Source organism: Zerene cesonia, chromosome 26 (genome assembly GCF_012273895.1).
Source record: "Zerene cesonia ecotype Mississippi chromosome 26, Zerene_cesonia_1.1, whole genome shotgun sequence".
Taxonomy (NCBI): domain Eukaryota; kingdom Metazoa; phylum Arthropoda; class Insecta; order Lepidoptera; family Pieridae; genus Zerene; species Zerene cesonia.
In genome coordinates this window covers 5,584,597-5,602,441 of record NC_052127.1, presented here as the reverse complement: position 1 = coordinate 5,602,441, position 17,845 = coordinate 5,584,597, and the positions used below count along the sequence as shown (strand labels likewise).

General features: G+C 33.6%; 1 protein-coding gene across 3 annotated transcripts in view; it reads left to right on the top strand.

The window, feature by feature from the left end:
* The first annotated feature begins 426 nt into the window (after nt 1–426).
* The window catches only part of LOC119837046, a 135,953-nt gene continuing 118,534 nt past the window's right edge, over nt 427–17,845 (top strand). For all 3 annotated transcript variants that reach the window (XM_038362535.1, XM_038362536.1, XM_038362534.1), the window contains exon 1: nt 427–654. The gene's annotated coding sequence lies outside the window, so the exon portion shown is untranslated. The remainder of the gene's footprint in view (nt 655–17,845) is intronic.

The following is a 17,845-nucleotide window of genomic DNA, read 5'->3' as shown; positions in this document are numbered from 1 at the left end:
AACGAATGATTGGCTTGACTCTTTGTATGTTTTTTGTTAATATATTAAGCTAAGCTTGCGAAAGATTACAAAATAATCATGTGCCAAGTAAGATTAAAAAGACGAACGGAATATGCCAAGATAGGACCAGAGTAAGGAAGCTGTTAATCTACTAAATGCTGATGAGATTGTGGATTACAGCATCCACCCGAATAATGCTGTTTCATTATTCAAAAATTCGTTTAAAAGACTAACGCGAATGTTTTCTTTTCTAAGCCGTTGTCTATGCCCTTCTATTGATGTTTTAAACGACACTGCGCTATGAAAAAAAAAACTGAACAAAAAGTCATTTAGATTCTAAACAATCTGAAACCACTGCATTCAGTGAAGAGCGAAAGAGAGGGAGATACGGTTCACGCGTTTTCATGAGCAGTTTCAGAATTGAGAATTTCCTCAGTTGATCCCGAACCGCAACAGGGGTAGGACGTGTCGCGTTCTGTGAGAATTACGCGCGCAGTGCCAGTGAAACTTTTAGTGCTATAAAAGTGTATGTAAATTAGTTATTATAAAGTGTGTGAACGTTTCGTGCCAGAGCGATGAAAATAACCTAAGTGTATTTTGGTCGAGGACATGCCGCGTTAGCCCAGTTTGTGTACTGAATTATCGTCGTATCACGTAAGATTTGGTTTTTATAAGCTTTTATTGAAGGGAATTATATATTTAGCTCACGAGATACAGTGATATATGACTTCATTATGTAAATTTTAATGTGTAAACTTACTTTTTTATACGTTCTTCTGACGTTTTGATGTGGTTGTTTTGATTATGAAGATATTAAAATTATTCATTAGTCTTTTTTAAACGCATTGTACCACATCGTTTGTGATATGCTTAAATACGAATATCGATATTATTCTATATGTCGGTTGTATTCTAATTAATAGCTCAATAGTTCACTGATTATTAATTGGTGTTAAATTTCTAACTAGTATATCGAATTATTAATAAGGAGCCTCGTTGGTCTCTTATAGGTCTCTGTAGTCTATATCTCTAATAAGTTTAACTGATTTTATTTTTAAGATAATGGCCGTAGCTGAACTAAGAGAAGTCTTCTAGGTTTATAATCGTATTTTTGGAAATATTAATTTGTGTGTATTGATTTTCTATACCTATTTCCTGATAAAATAATTCTGAAGAGTTTGTATGAACGTTCTAATCTCAGCAACTTAAGGACCGATGTAATGTATGTACGTGGCCGTTATCTACATATATAAGTGATCCCTGAATACTTTGTATATGTACCATTGGCGAAGCCGGGGCGGAATGCTAGTAAATTATACCTCTATTTTGTATTGACTCTAGCTGAAATGAAGCCGATGAAAATCGCACGTTGCAAGTTTCTATAATTAAAAATTAAAACAGTTCATATAAAAAAAAGATAAATTGAAAGCCTCTTGAAATTTGATAAAAATATATTTCGAGGGATATACTTATAGATGAGATAGTAATGGTAGATTAGTATCTATGGCCTAAAATAAGACTAAAACGAAAACACAGGTTAGATAACGTGTGACCTCCATCTTTTATGTTTTGAAAGAATCCACCATAATCATTAGACACTCAAGTTCACAGAATCTGAGTTTTTAGACGAAAAAATAACTGAAATCCGGCGTGTGAATGGGCGGCTTGATTGCATACGTATCGTGTTAAATACTAGCTAGAATTTTTCAGTGATTCAGCATTTTTAGGGTTCCGTACGCAAGGGGATTCCGTACACAGAAACGTTACTCCATAACTAAGTCTTCGGTGTCTGTCACCAGGCTATCTCATGAACCGTTCTTACGCAAAGACTAAATAAATAATAATAATAATAGTTTAAAAAAACTAAAAAACACGCTTTTATCATATTTTGCAAATTGAAAAATGGAATAATTTTATCAAATTAGTGTATTGTCATCGGTCCTCAATAAATCTACAAAGTTTGAACGAAATCTGGCCGTTTAAAGTGGGTCAAAATCGCGCCCGAAGAAGTCGGTTACAAACAAACAAACATACAAACATACAGGTGAAGCTAATTAAAAGCGTGTAAAAATCTACAAAGAGGTTATACTACGAATGCGAAAGTGGAAAATTTGTGTGATTGTATTGATCATACTCACCGTCTTACAGATTTTATCACGGAAAATTGAACCCTGAAAATATATTATTTATTCCTCCTTTTGGCAGTCGAGTAAAATTACTAGAATTCTAGTCCTTTGAAACTCTAATCGCTGTTGCTAGGCAACCAATCTTTGATCTTTAAATACAAGACGATAAGGGACGATTATTATCTAATAAGATACGAATATTGAATATTTCTATATAATTTTGAAGAAATGAAAATATTATAGTCGTATTTAATATTTATATAAATACTAGCAAACTTGGCGAACTTCGTTTCGCTACCAGATGGCTGTATGTGAAAAATGAATTTCCCGTTTTTCTGTTGAAATTTTCCCTGAATTTTCTTTGCTATAAACCTCACGGAGGCCGAGACCTTTCCAACGACTGCAAAACCGTGGAAATCGGTTCGTGCGTTTTGGAGTTATAGCGTCAGGAAGGAAAACCCGACTTATTTTTATATAGTAGATAAAATAAAACCACTCATATACACATCGAATAACTAGCAATGGCAGCTAGTATTAAGGTTTAATAAAGAACATATTTTCACCGAGGGTCCCAAAATGATTCTCTTTTCTCTTTAAAAAAAAGTACGGAATTTTTTTCTTTTGGTTTTCATATTTGATGTCTCCGCAAATTTGTACCGACTGACGTAGTGCCTTAGCGTGATGCTTTAATACAGCTGGGAATTTGTTGCCATATAGTTCTTTCCCTTTCTGAATCTTGAGAAACCTACCCCTATGGACGTCAGTGTTCTTTTAAAAGAAAATAATAATACTTAAACTCGAACACTGAGTATATGTACCACGGGTGAAGCCGGGGCGACGGCTAGTTGTTTAATAAAGTCACACACACATCGATATCTTATTATATAACGATATTAAAAATTCTCGCACTTTGTTATTATGAAAAAATATTATAATTTAATATAAGGGCAATGTGACCTCGTTTAAATAGATTCTGGGAAAACTTACTCAGACGCCATCCGTATAAAAGATATTCAGGGAGTAATACTGCTCAATCAGTTATAAGCCTGTGATTTGGAGAGATGCTTTTTCATTATGCAATTTATTATAGAAATCCTACTAATATTATAAATGCGAAAGTTTGTAAGGATGTGTGTGCGTTTGTTGCTCTTTCACGCAAAAACTACTGAACCGAATGCAATGAAATTTGGTACGTAGACAGCTGGACAACTGGAATATAGGCAATGCTTGCTTTTTATTCCGATATTCCTACGAGATACGGACTTAATACAGTGAGACCGCGGGGCGCAGCTAGTATACATATAGGTAATCTGACCATCATTTTCTGATAGTTTGTTTACTTATCACGTGATAATTATAATTTTCAACATCTGTTTTTGAATTATCTGTGATATATTAAGCAAATATTGATTCCATTTTTTTTTATGTCGCAGTCGGCAATGGAGCTGGTGGGTCACCTGATAGTAAGCGCTACCACCGCCCATGAACATTTAGAGAGGCATAAGGTCAATTGCAGCGCTTACGCGGGTGAAACCGCGGGGCGCAGCTAGTGTTATATAGATATTGGCCTCCCTGGTGCTGTGGTTAACGCGTATGTGAGAAGTAGAGGGTCTATATGTCTTCCATTGCTGGAAATAACAAAAAATCGGATGGAATGTTTCGATACAAATAGCTTTGATTCTAGATTGATTGATTTGATACTAGATTGAATCGTTCGTTCTTTATATATATCCTATAGTCCCTTAGATAGTAATTTATGAGAAGAGGTTATATTTATTTATTTAGAGTAATTTGTTTTGTGTAAATTAAACGAAAATTGTTGATATTGTTATATTATATTTAAAGTAATTCGTTTTGTATGTTAACGAAAATTGTTGATATGTATATATGCCGCTGTAGCGAAAAAATTTCACTTGCGCGATTCAGAAATGTTGCTACAGATCGTATAATTTGGACTCCGGTGGTAGAAAGAAAAGAGCATCCTATTAAAATATTAAATGTAATTTTCTTTTCTATTACAGTCATCAAAAAAATTTAAAGCCTCTAGTCTGTAGATAGATTAAAAAATAATGTTACCTAAATAACAATTTAAAAGTCGCGTCTTGGAAGGACTATTAGGGTCGTGGTTGGACCAGGGCTGCCACATTGCAAAATTTTTTATTAAACAAAAAACCGTATTTAAATTCAATGAATAATACGTTATAATGTGAGCGTCGTACTTTAGTTATATAGTTCAGGAAAAGATGTTTTAGAAGTAGAACATTGATTTTCATAATATATTTTTCATTGTAATGACGCAAATGCTGTCGTTTTATACGATTTGTGAGCATATAGTAAAAGGCAATTATGACTATATAAAGGCAAGCTGAAGGCTGATTTAAAGCATTAAATTTTGCATAATGTTAACTGAACGTGAGTCAGTTGTAAGAACTTACGTCGCAGGGGGTGTACGGGTGAAATAAGCTTTGGCTTACGTTCTGTATAATATTCCTGAAATCAACAATGCTTTGCGAGATCTTATATCAAAAGTTACAGATCCGTTTTCAATAAATCATATTTCATATTTAGCATAAAGGAGTACGAAGGAGTCTCTGTTCATATATTTTTATTTAAATTACCATTTATATTTCCTTTTCCTTTTCTTCACCCTGCCCAATCTATTCCTTTTTTCCCGTCGCCAATCCTTCCTTACCCCTATAAAAACGGGCAGCGCATTTGCAGAGGCAACTCTGCGAATGTTCATGGGCGCAAGGGCGGTGGTGATCGCTTATCATCAGGCGAACCATCAGCTCAGTTGCCCCAATTTAACAAAAAACAAATTCACTATTGTTTTTCCACTCGAGTATATCAGTACAAGGAGCTCAAAAGATTTACAGATTTACAGCGTTTTTATTCTTCGAGAACAAGCTGATATTTTTTAAGTTGTTTGAAATGTTATGATTTACAGCCCTAATGTAGAGTGTCGTAATAACGCACTTTTACTACGGCTCAGTATCGTTTCAGTAGGAAATCCTCACACAAAAACGTTCTAAATATTTTTCAGTGCGAAGTAAATGTTACGGTTAATTGTTAAAATATGGACGTTTTGATGCGGTCGGTTATTAATAATAATAATATACATTTATTAAGCACACCACACGAAAAATACAGAGAAAACAGCAAACAATATAAAATTAATAAAAATAAAGAAAACAAAAATAAAATGAAAAAACAAAATTAAAACTAAAACATATACGCATACTTGTGTGGCAATCTAAAAGGGGAGGCCACTCAGCATCTGTTATGTCCATAAAGTCGGTATAATGCTGATTTTCTCCGAGCCCCACCAGGCAACAACGCATAAGCCCAAAAGTGTCCTCTATACAAACAAAGTGACTTGTAAGGTTTCTTAATTCGTTGCATCATTGTTTTATATTAATAATTATCAATTATATCATTATAAAACAATATTCCTTAAAATTGTCTGCTATATTCTACCAATATTATAAACGGAAATGCTTGTAAGTATGGATGGTTTGATGTTTGTTGCTTTTTAACGTAAAAACTACTGAACGGGTTTTAATGAAACTTTATAATAATATATCTTATACATCAGAATAAGATATGAGCTATATAAATATATGCTATTGCCCGTGGGTTTGTCTGCGGGTAAACCGCGCGCTATTAATCTTATAATAAATTACGTGTCATTTTTGAACTCCTAAACTACCCAACCGTTTTTAATGAAATTTGCACAGCATGTGCAGTTTGATCCTATTTAAAAGATAAAATACGAAGTGTGTGTAAGTAGAACAGTTCAATCGCCTCTCTACCAATGTCTCATATACTATTATATTGTCATTTTATTCTGTTGTGTAAAAAAACGAATAAACATTTGAACACCTCTCAACGGATGGCGTCGAGTACCACTTTTGATTAAAATAAAACACAAAAAATAAGTGGATTCGTAAATGTTAAGGCCGATTCAAAGTCCACCTGATGAAGTTTCTATTCTCATTTACTTTCTAGTTAGTTCTTTGGAACATTGAATACCCAAAAATGGAAATACCACGCCACAATGTCATTCGTAATGCTCAAACGAAGTTCAGGTCACCACTTGGTGTAAATTGAATAACGAAATATTAAATTTGTTAATTTCAAAGTCCTCACAACTTTGTGTATTCTCGCTGTAATTAATGCGGAATTTAAACAAATTATGTCTGTTGGAAAGAGGTTCTTGTAAAATTTCGTATTGTGCTACACAATTGAATTTGTAACATTTTTGTAGGCTGAATATAAATTGTTTATGGCAGTGTTATACGTGCAACGAGTGAAATTATACCCTAATGTATATATATTATGGTTGAGTGTCGTGTGTACTTGTGTGTTGAAGGTTAGAGCCCTGGGATGGAAATGTCCAATTACGCACATTTAGAAAACTAGCTTCAGATCGCTGTTTAAATTTTTTTTATTCTACCTCCCGTCCACATGTTTTGAAACAATAAACCATTTCCTTAATTTTGTGAAGTATTTTAAATTCGTTAAGAATCCTTATCACTCTATATTATTTTATCTGTTTGTTTGTTTTGTTTTTGTTTTATGTCATAGTCGGCAATGGAGTTGGTGGGTCGCCTGATGGTAAGCGCTACCACCGCTCATAAACATTTGGAGAGGCGCAAGGTCAACTGCAGACCTTACTCCTCTACAAATGGATTGCCGACTTTAATTTGGGAAGGATTAGGAAAGGATTGATGAAAGAAATGAAGGAAAGAACTAAGAAGGGTAAGAAATTTATTCATTTACATATCTATGTTATTGTTTATTTTTTATACCTTTAATGCGGGTCAGTGACAGGATACACTGTGTCTTAAAACCCCCTGTAACATTTTTTTTAGAGCTCGTGCGTTCTTTTGTGTGGCCTAAGTGTTAAACAACCTAAATGTTAATTTTTATTAATATGTAGGTTACGTTTAGACAAAAATCTTCAATACTATCTGTAATTAATTTCAACTAATTCCGAGCATCAGGAAATGAAAAACAAATATTCGTCCATTGTCATAATCAAATAAGTTGTGAAATATATATATATATATATATATATATATATATATATATATATATATATATATATATATATATATATATATATATATATATATATATATATATATATATATATATATATATATATATATATATATATAGTGATCGGTGTCGTTTATTGTTTCAGTATCACTTGAATAGAAATACTTGTATTTGTTTGAGTTATCCTTCCATTAACATTCATTTATTGTATAAACCCTTTAAAAGCATAATATAACCTGGGAACTTCGTCTATATGCTGGTAAATTTGTGAGGCTCAAAAGCGACACAAAATAAATGTATTTATAAAAAGATCAGATGTTTTAAGCTTATTTTTACAAGTGATTAATAGATACTGAGCAGTCTTTTGATGTTTAATTTTGTTTGATCGAGATTCTTTTGCTTTTTAAATAGTTCTTTTTTATATCTGTTGGCGGTTATATCGAGATGAAATATTCTTACAAAGACGACACTTTGTATGAACATTTTTATCTGATACTAGCTGTGCCCCGCGGTTTCACCCGCGTAAGTCCGTATCCCGTAGGAATATCGGAATAAAAAGTTGCCTATATGTTATTCCAGTTATCCAGCTGTCTACGTACCAAATTTCATTGCAATTGGTTCAGTAGTTTTTACGTGAAAGAGTAACAAACATCCATACATCCATACTTACAAACTTTCGCATATATAATATTAATAGGATTTGTTTTATTTATCAATAAAATTTTATGAATTTATTAATTAGAAGTCTTGTCCACTGTTTCATTTATGAGACTTAGTTAATAATCGTTTCGAAGTGAGGTGAGTATTTTGAGTGTGGGAGTTGTGTACGTTTTGGCGCGAATTGGACCAGCTCTTCTTTGTTTCCATCATTCCTTCCTTCTTCCTTTATTCCGTGGTCAATACTTTTCTTATTCATTACCTAGGTCCTACCTCCCTACCTATGCGAATGTTCATGAGCTGTGCAGATCGCTTACCATCAGGCGAATCGCAAAGTCACCTTATAAACTGTGTATAAATCCCTTCATTGTAAACTGGTAATTATTTTGGTATTGACAAAAAACGCACGGGAGAACTAACTAAATCCCAATATACGTCGAGTCTATCCGGTTTGATATTGCATATTTCTAACAGATATCGTAACAAGATACCTGAGCAACGGGCACTGAAAGGGTTGGACACGAAATATCTGTCGGTTAAATTGCAAATATACGTTTTCCAATAAAAACGCGGGAAAATTCCACATTCACCAATATGGCGGTGTATTGCGCCGCGGTTCGTAGAGGTGGGAATTGTGTCATCTTTCGTGAGCGTCTTTGCGACAGTTTTTGTTGTCAGTGAGTGTGTTAGTAAGAAAGGTATTTAAGATATGTCTTGATAATATAAGTGCAAATAAAATAAAATTAACACTTAATGTAGCATAAAGGAAAGCATTAAAATGCGTTGGAATAATAACATGCTTCGGCAGGAATTCGCCAGCTCGCACCGAGGACGTACCGCACCCCCACAGAAGACCGGCGTGAAATAGCATACTGCTGTGTTTCGTTCGGTGGGTGGGGCAGCTAGAAGCCCATATACTTTTCCTTACCCTTCCCAGTCCTTTCCTTAATTCCTCTTGTCATTTATCCATTTTAAAGAATTACCTTTGACGAGGACATGCTGTAGGTACTTTTTGTTGCGGAAGCAAAACTCTAGTAGGGGTGAGGGGGAGGGAGAGGGGAGGTGAAATTGGAGTAAGTATACGCGATAATGTGAAGTGTTTATGAGCGAAGCGCAAAGCTTATAGGTTTTGAAATGGAAAATAAAATAAAAAAACCAAAGAGGTTTAACAAAATTCTAAATAATTTATTAAAATATTACCGTTGCCTTTATAAAACCGTCAAAACTCATTTGCAAAGTCATAATAAGTCGGTGTGAACTCTAATATCACAACAATCCAATACAATCCTATAAAGAATTTTTACAATATTTTTGCTTGACTTAAAATGACCAATTTCAATGCTTTTTTTTGTTAATCCATTCCTTCGTGGGTTTTTAACCGATTGACGCGTATCTTTTTGTGTAATAGGGAATTGTTGTTATAGATATAGTCCCATATAGTCCATAAAATCTGGAGCGAATTCTCACAAGGAACTTCATTGACCATATTTTGTAGGAAAGAAATTATATCCAGGTATTGAAACAGATGCGATATAGTAGTAAAAGGTGAATCTAATCACTTCCCCAATAAAAGAAACCTCATAAACGTCAGCAAATGAGAAACTGTTTGCGCTGTAAACATTCAGCTTTCCGTTTGAATTGATTTGAATTATTCATCCCTATTTCATAATTCAAATCAAGTATTTTGCGAACTAGGTCAGTCGGAAATCAAATACCAGATTCCTTGTTTACTTGGCTTGTTTTTGAACTTAGGTAGCTGTAGTTTCTTCTATTGTTAGAAGGGTTGAGTGTCATTGAACAGGTATAAGGAGATTGAAATTGAAGCCTTTACGAGTATTCTTTTATTAATAAACGCAGGTTTCATTTATTTCAAGAGCTTTTATTAGTTCTACTATTGGTCTTTTATTAGTTCAATAGCTAAGTCTCTCTAGATATAAAATTTTTGATTGCTTCATGTTTTGTTTTGGAATATAAATAGTCTATACTCCTCTCCTTGGTCCTAACAAACGTTTCCAAAATCGAGGTTCTTAATTCGAATGTTGTTTTTTTTTTTTTGCTTTAATTACTCGATAACTCCATGGGTTTTCAACCAACTGATGATTGATGATTTTAAACTGATGATTCATGATTTTAAACTGCTAGTATTATACAGACGTGGGTGGTGCAACTCGGATAATAATTAAGTATATAGGGTAATTCCATGAGGCTCGATATGTCAACGAAGCGGAGTCTGAACGATGGAGCCATGTTATATTTTACATTCTTAGAGAATGTATTTGTGAGGCTTTTACACTGTCTTAGTTAATTAAAAACGTGCGAGTCGGACTTGGACGAATAGTAATGATGGAAATGTAGTTCTTAAGTTACATGAGATGATGATTTTCAGTCTCGCATAGCACAAATGGCATATACTGTTCCTTAACTTAATAACATATCACTCAAATCATATAATAATAACCAGTCAGATCAGTAAAAATTGATACTTGCGCACGGCAGCTCTTAGATGTGTCCCGAGCTGTTAACAACATGGCGTATGTAGCTCGGGCTCGGTCCCCCCGCAACTCAACCGTCCGCGGGTTTCCCTACGTCTTCGTCAAACAACTATATGGAATACTAGACTGTGTGTGTATTAACTTGAAACGCATACGTAACTTTTAAACTAATAACGACAGTGTGTAATCACCTCAACAGCTTCGTGAACTGAAAACCCGCTTCGGAAAATAACTTGACGTTAATTTTACTTGCTGTATAATTGTTACATCGTATGATACACCTTTGTTATTAAATTTTGTATTGTGATCAGATTTGTACGTATTAAAGTGTCATGTTTCGAAGCTTGTGGTGACTGATTTTAGATTAAATTCCATGTAATTCGAGCTGACTCGGCAAGCGTTGTTTTGCTATATGTATTAGGGGTGTAAATAACAAGTTTAATATTTATTTCATATTTTTTTTTTATAGTGGGGAAATTTTGCATAGATACCCACGACCCCCGGTTGAAGAGGTCGTGGGTTATTTCGGATTTCTACCGACTGAAACTCCAGCATTCTGTCGAGCCACATAAGTGAAGGGGCCACGGGTGCTTGTTAGAACTCGTCCACAAAAATCTGGTTTCATACCTATGATTTACATATAAAATTTCATGAAAATCGCTCGAAGTTTCGAAGGAGTTTGGTTACAATCACATTGACAGGAGAATTTTACATATATATGTGCTATATACTTATATGATAAATTTGTAGATTACAAGCGAAGGTATAGATTTATTTTTGAAAATTAACCATTAACAGAGTTGTGTACAAAGCGATACTATAGATATATAATTATGTGTAAATTTTTTCTAATCTAAGAGCCTATGATAGATAAACAAAAAATGTATTTTTAACCCCCGAAGTAAAAAGAAGTGTGTTAGAAATTTGCGGTCGATGTCTGTTGGCCGGTTTGTGTGTGTGTGTTTTTTATTCTGAGGCAGCGTAGCTCTCAAACGGATGGACCGATTTTGATGTTGATAATTCTTTCAAACGCATTCAAGGGGATGGTTTATATGTTAATAAAATTTATTAAACTACTCCGAATTTAACGCGTGTGAAGCAGCGGGCAAAAACTAATAAAGCATACATCCTAGATCTAATTTACAAAATCTCCTCCAACATTTTCTCCTTCTGCCTCACTTTAGCCGTTCAAATGGTTTCTAAGTGTACCTACGCTTCGAACGCACGACTCAAAGAAATATCCAGCGAACGAATATTTGAGTTGGGACTTAAAAAACCGTCGCAAAGAATCAAAGTTATCACTAACTACTGGAGTTTAACTCTGTAAGGTAAATGACTACGGTTAAACGAGCAATGTTCTGAATAACTTGGACTTTGCTGAGCGTTCCTTCATTAACTCGCTCCTTTTAAAAGTCGTTCTCTTGTTGCGATTAATTATACTGATGCGATGTTTTGTTTCGCCGTGTTTTAGTGTTTGTTATTGGATAGCGTTATAATATCTTCTTCTTCTCTTTGTTAATGGCTTCACACAACGGAGGGACTGCGCCAATGTCCAGTGTTAGTGGGAGAGTCAGGAATATCACTTTTGTAAGTGTATATCGTCACTACATAGTATGACGCAAAGTCCATTCCCGCGTCTGTAAGCTTAGATCTTTAAAACTACAGAACGGATTTTGATAGGGTTTTTTTAAGGGATAGAGTTATTCAAAAGGAAGATTTATATGTGTATTTCTGTTAAACCACTATATATATATATATACATTTATTCTGGTTATCCGCACGCGGTTACGCTCGCGTAGTGAAAGGATAAGATAGACATTCTCGCACAGTTCCGGTTCCTGTGGGATTTAAGAGATAAAACCAATTTCATGTCATTTCATGGATTGTAAAGTATTATTAAATCAAAATTCATCCAAATCGGTTAACGCGTGAAGAAGAGACAGATAGACAAACTTTAATTATAACTTTGGTTTATGATATTGGGATATCGTTGTATGTGTGATGCAGATTTATTGAAGCACACACAAAAATAGATCGAGAAGAAAATGTTGTCCAACCCTTTTTGAGTTTTCGAATGATATGCCGGATTATAATTCAAAACATATGATATACGTTATTAAATAGCAATGGTGGCTCAGTGGTGAGGACCTCGAACTTAAAATTCAATTAGTCGGGGCTCGAGATAAGGCGAGCGTGCGTGATTTTTCAATTTATCTGCACATTTGGATAACATCACCACTGCTCGAAACGGTGAAGGAAAACATCGTGAGGAAACCGGCATGTCCGAGGATTAAAAAGTTCGATGTCATCTGACATCTGCCAACCAGCACTTGGCCAGAATGGTCGATTATAGCCTGAGCCCTCATAGGAGGTCTGTATCCCAGCAGCGGGAACATATATGATGATGATGATGAATAAAATTATTAGTATTTTACGCACGAAACGCAAATCAGTAAAGTCTTTCAAATAGTGTTTTAATCGGTTAAAATAACATTGTATTCCACAATATCTAAGTAGTACGATTATTGACATTATAAGGGACCAATTACTAATAAGAGTTTAAGGAAAACTTGCTACATTCGGATCAAACGGTGACTGTCAGTTGAACTAAAGGAAGCAGTTTGATAATCACGAATTTCCAATCCAACTCTATTGTCGGAACCGCTGGGGTGAAAAATGGCTGACCCTTTTCCATCTTTCAGGAATAGTACTATAAATTTGACATAATGGTTTTGTTTTTTTTTTCATATTTTAGGTTGTTAAAGCGTTTTTGATTCACGAACACTGTACCGTTGTTATATAATTTATGTCTTTAGTGATACATAATCGGTAAAATCGCGTAAATCAAATATTAACTTTTCTGTGACACAAAACTACTAATGTCATATATAATATTAGGTATATAGGTACCATAGTTGTCCTAGTTCCTCAGTCATTTCACAATATAGAACTCAAAGACCAACTTCTAATGCAATGAGTAGGACAATACAAAAGTTATTTATCACGCAGGAACTTGGAAATGGGATATTTTAATAAACGACAGCAATTATTCCCTGTCACCATAACTCGGAGCTGGTAAAGTCGCGGTTTGAAAATGTCAAAATATATAACAACAGTTATATTCTGGCAACACTCGCATTTCGCGTCAAAATTAGAAATATTTGCGCGGAAATGTATGATGCATGAAATTTTTAATGAGGAGATGTGTCATCTTATATGTTGCTTTATTCGGCTGAATTTATTTACATGAATTTTAATTATGAAGATAAAACGTTTAATTCCATATTTTTGCTGTGAAATCAAAAACAATAGTGAAACAATGAAAAACAAACCAAGCAAAATCTTACAATTATTTGGCTTTGGGTATTTTTTATATATAACTTGAAAACAAAAATTTTATTTTCAATAACAGATGAAACAATTACGAGGAACAACTAGAAGTTAATTACGAGAACAAGTTGCTCTATAAACAAGAGAAATGATGATATTATCTGTGGTCGCTTCGCTCGATTTATAATCTGTACTTTCATTCGCGCGCCTGACCAGTGCTATTTATTCTGTGCCAGTATGACACATGAATGGAGGGAGTGAACGGCTTCTAAATTAAAAACGAGTATAAATTTGAAATTAATAGAACGAAGTAAGATAAAATTTTAATTTTGAATTTTCACTACAACATTTTGATTGCGTTGATGGTAATAGTTAATTAAATGAAATTTTATCCAGAAACTGGGCTAAAAAAACTTTATTTAGTTCCAGACGCGGCTTCTTAGGATATAAGCGACAGACAAACACACATAAAATTGCCTACAAAATTAACATGACATCAGCGATTCTGGCTGAAGGAATTTTATTGTATATAATTGCTATTATTTATTGATGTATCTCAAAAAGTACTGAAACTTATATGATGAAACTTGCACTCTCATCATCAAGCATCGTATCTTACTTGGAACATAAGTACACAACGTTTTTGAATTATATAAACAAAGATATGTTATATAAACAAACTTATAAATATACTTACTTTATAGGAAATACATGTGTATGTATTTCTTATAAAATTTTGCATGCGTTTTCAAAATCTGTTATAGACTAAATACATTTAAGTATTGTACAATTCTAACATATAACATACGTACACATCAGATTGATTTACATTATTTTCTGAGTCGGTTAAATGTTAACCATTTCCAGTGGCTTCCAGGAATATCCTCAGCTTAATTGAACATTAAGTCAAAACTTATATAATAGTGATCTCAGCTTTCAGAGCAACCTTCGACGTTCAGAGAAATAGGATTTAAATTTAGAAGCCAATCCATTTTATGCCGTTTTAAATTTAACTTAAGGTTCTAATTTTAATTTTTAAAATCTTCTAATACATGAGCTTTTAAATGTATCTCTTCAAAAAGTATAAAATAAATGTATTGTGCATGAAATAAGAATAATATACTTAACATAATCTCTCCTACTGATCTTTCCTCTAGATTGTCTTACGAATTTATCATAAGATATCGTATGGAAAATACTTTAAAAACCATACTAAATTGCTTAAAGAAAAAAAGCTGAGTAAGAATTATATAGATGGCGGTTTTTTCTACCAAATATGGCAGACTAGCTGCGCCCCGCGGTTTCACCCGCGTAAGTCCGTATCCCGTAAGAATATCGGAATAAAAAGTGCCTATATGTGATTCCAGTTGTCCAGCTGTCTACGTACAAAATTTTATTGCATTCGTTTAAGTAGTTTTTGCGTAAAAGAGCAACAAACACACACACATCCTTACAAACTTTCGCATTTATTAGTAGGATTATGGGACAACTCGAAAATCTACCATATATATAAGTCCTCTTATGTGGCAACACTAAATCGGAAGTGTTTGCGATACTACTATTTATTAAGAGTTAGATAGTGTGTAAAGTTACAAATAACAATTAACTAACAAATCGCTTTACCCCTTCGTACACTAGAGGAATGTGCAATTGCGTTAGTTTGAGCTTCAGAAGTTATTTTGTCTATTGAATTATGACTCTGTACTAGTTGTGATGCAAATTTTATCTAGTTTGTATGTATATACGACTTAAATTTGCACTAAAAAATATTTAGTAGCACAGTATAAAGAGATAGCATACAGTAGTATATGCCCTTTGATATTGTAGAAAAAGCTGAAATGTGTCGCAGTTGTCACAACTCAATAATAGTAGATCACACTATTATAAATGTGAATGTTTGTTTGTTTGGATGTGTGTCCGTCAATCACGAAACTACTGAACGGATTCTTAAGAAACTTCGTATGCAGACAGGGTATGAACTTACTTGGGTGATAGGTAGGATACTTTTCATCCCGATTAAATGCTCCCTTATTATAACACAGGAATCTTAATAACCAGACGGAGCCGGGACGAGCATTTAGTGACAATAATCGTAATCAAATGTAGTTACATATTTAGCAATGAAACGCAAGTCACAACGCAGCAAAACAAACGATCACACGGCTCTTGACTAATGACGTAGCGACGTTTCGGAAATCCACTTGATTTGCGATAAAGGGTACAGCCAAGGAGATTTCGTTAGCTTAAATGGTCTTTATATATTCGTAACAATAACTATTGTGTAGTGGATAACACTCTTTGTATATTTCGCCTCAATGCCAACAATTCATTTCAATTTGATTTTGATTTGATTCTACTTTTAAAAAATTTCCGCGCAATAACAATGTAATGTCTATGATAATTCTATAAAAAAAAAAAATAAGAAATCAATTTGTTCTAAATTTCAAATAATAAGAACACCGTCTTCCATTTTTTGATTACAATTGTTAGGAAGTGTTATTTACCAGCCAGTTGATTTCTAAGGACAAAACAAGATTTATTAAACCTCAAGGAGTCCGAGAGAAGCGCACTATCTCAACCTTTTTGCTTCTTCCGTTTAAAAGCGTTCCGATCTGATAATAAAAATGAAGACATTTCACAAGAATGAAGACTTCGAAAAACATTATTTATGGTCGATGTTTACGAGACAAGTTTTTGTGATCTATTTTTCAGAGATACAACATTGTAAACCATTTTAGTTGATTTTTTTTTTTGTTATAAATTTGAAAAAGTTTTTACAGTGAGTTATATTAATTGTTATGAGTTTAACAGATGCCACATAGCGTCGTTTATTTTGTCCAATCTATGTTAGTTTCATCACTATAAGGTAAGCAACTTTATTATTTATGTATTCTTTATTGCCCATATTGAAATTCAAACAAAAACAGGATATAAGACGCAAAGAACAGCTTTATCGCTCAATAGCAACTAATTTAAACTATACAACTTAAAGTTAAAAGCCATTTAAAATCTATATTTTCTATTCTTACCTCTTGATGGACGCATTTATGAGTTTTAGATTTTTATATAAATACTAGCTGATCCGGCAAACGCTGTTCTGCTTTACTCTTACATTTATGGGTATAAAAAATTGATGCTAGCTGATTCTCAGACCTATCCATATGCACATAAAATTTAATGAGAATCGATCCAGCCCTTTCGGAGGAGTATGGTAACTAATATTGTGAAAACGAGAATTTTATATATATTAGCATTCAATTCACTGGCTCTACATTTATTCCCTGTTTAATATAATCTATTTACAAAAACAACGACCGATTTCTCAACATCACAATACGAAGTCCTGGTCTTATACTTCAGTAAATCGGTATTACTTTACCGATTCAAGTGACAACACTTCCTGAAAAGAGTTATCTTCATCGATATTTATCTGCGTTCACATAGTTCAAATTTTCCCTAACTCTATTATCCTTCTAAATATCTTTATCTAAGCTATTAACGACTGATATTGGCAGTTTTGGTCCATTCAGAATGAATAGTTGGTGTAATAAAGAACTAGATAATGGGACTCTTTGAACTTATACGTGTTTTAGAAATATTAGTCGCGGGTTAATAATGTTCCATCTTTTTGCGTCTATTGGAACGTATTTGTGTGTCGTGTTTTATAGTTTGAATTATGGTAAACTAGCTTGTGCCCGCGGCTTCGCACGCGTTAAACGCGGAGTGTTATACATATAATCCTTAGATAGTTTTTTTTTCTTTCCATTATTTGTTACTTTTCACTATCCCAGAACTTCGTACAATTCCTTTCCAACCAGGTTGCCTGGCAGAGATTGCTGTTAAGCAATAAGGCCGCCTCTTGCACAAACGATGTCTTTTTTTTTTCTTTTTATTGTATTCTTGCTGTTTTTGTCTAAGTTTGTGCAATAAAGCATTATAAATAAATAAATAAATAGAATAGAAATAGATATTATTATAAATATAAACATTTCCCTTGAATCACTCTATCTATTAAAAAAAAATCCGTTGCGTACTTTCAAAAAATTAAGCATAAATAGGGACATAGGGACCTAATGAAATTCGTGTGCTAATGATGGTTTTGTTAGATAGATTTCAGTTTTCTTTATATTAAAGTGATGAAATGTTTGCGTCAGTTTGATAAAGTATGCTTTATTG